Genomic DNA, 1,570 nt, shown 5'->3' with positions numbered 1-1,570 from the left:
CTTCTATACCACAACATTTTCAATCATTCTCTCCCAACTTTCAATCATTTGTCCGCACCTCAGCTACTCGATCCATCTCGGTACGACCAAAGAGAAAAAGCAAGAGAGAAAAATTCTTATACTATAATTAACACACTTATATTTAATAATTAACACCGTACATAAATATACATAAAACTGATCGGAAGAATAACGAGACTAGTAAAAACAAGACTACATGCATGCTAGAAAAGATAAGAGAGAAAAGTTATAAATTTAAGATATTGCACAGTTTCCTATTTTTTTTGTTAACACTTTTACCACTTTCCTTATTATGTTGGGATAAAGTAAAATAATATATACGCATGCATATAAATAATTTAATTAAATATACTTGAGGAAAATTTGGACACGGTGCATCGAAAGGTACAATCTGAGCAAGTTGAAATAAATGATTACCAATATTTTTTTGGAAACAATTATTTTCAAAATTAGTGACAAATACCTTTTCTAATTTGTAAATATAAGAGCAAAAATTATAACTTGCTACATGTAAATTTCCAATTTGATTTTCCTCGGTGGTAACAAAAGCTCGAAAAGAACAATATAAACTAGTATCATCTATTACAGTCTTGTTTTCATTAAGATAACTAGTACACGTTTCACATGTATGTATTCGTAAACATTTTTTTATTAAGTATCCGCATACATATCTAAATGCATTTTTTTCCGGCAATTCCATATTATAATAATCGTGATTTGGAATATCTAATATCGGACGTACACATGTGATTGAAGATGGAATGAACACAGAAGGTGATGGATTCGTGATAGAATTCGAACATGATGCTCCAAATAAATTTAACATTCTATCAGTGTCTGCAGCATAATTTTGCGTATCTGTATGCTGTAAAATTTTCATGCTAAACAATTTTTTAAAAGCGCGAATAAATTGTATCGCTGTCGGATTCAAACAATTACCGCTCTGTTGCCTGATGGAACCAAAGAAATTTTCTAGGCAGTCTTGATTTATTCTTCGTGTGCGTAAATATGGAAAATCATGACATTTTAATTTCTCCCAAAGTAGCATTATACTTCTGATCGTTATTTGCCAGCATTTAAAACACTTAACTGTAATCGGTTCATCATTTTCATCAATTACAGTAATAGTTTTTAAAAAAATAATTATTTCTTCCAAAAATTGAATTTGTTTTTCGCTACCTGTAAATACTTTTCCATATTCCTTAGGATTATTTATTGCAGACAAATTTAGAACGTCAAATAGCTTGTCAAAATGATCTATAAAATCTATTGTTCCTACTGCTTCACTTGGAAGAAAACCGAAGGACATTTGTGTACACATGCCTGCAGCTACGCGATTACTAAAAACTTGAACGGCATATTTAACTTTCATTTTCTGAAAATTGGTTAGTTCAATGTGATTTTTTGATAATTTTGGAGCGGTTTTTATCCATTGTTTACTGTCTCTATTGTAAAATTCTACAATGTGAGTCCATGATGCAACTTTGTTCATTCCAAATTGTGTACGGTGTTTATATAAATTATTGCGTGTACTTTTTATCAAATGGGG

This window comes from Wasmannia auropunctata, unplaced genomic scaffold (genome assembly GCF_000956235.1).
Source record: "Wasmannia auropunctata unplaced genomic scaffold, wasmannia.A_1.0 LD335657.1, whole genome shotgun sequence".
NCBI lineage: Eukaryota > Metazoa > Arthropoda > Insecta > Hymenoptera > Formicidae > Wasmannia > Wasmannia auropunctata.
This window is presented reverse-complemented; position numbering follows the sequence as displayed.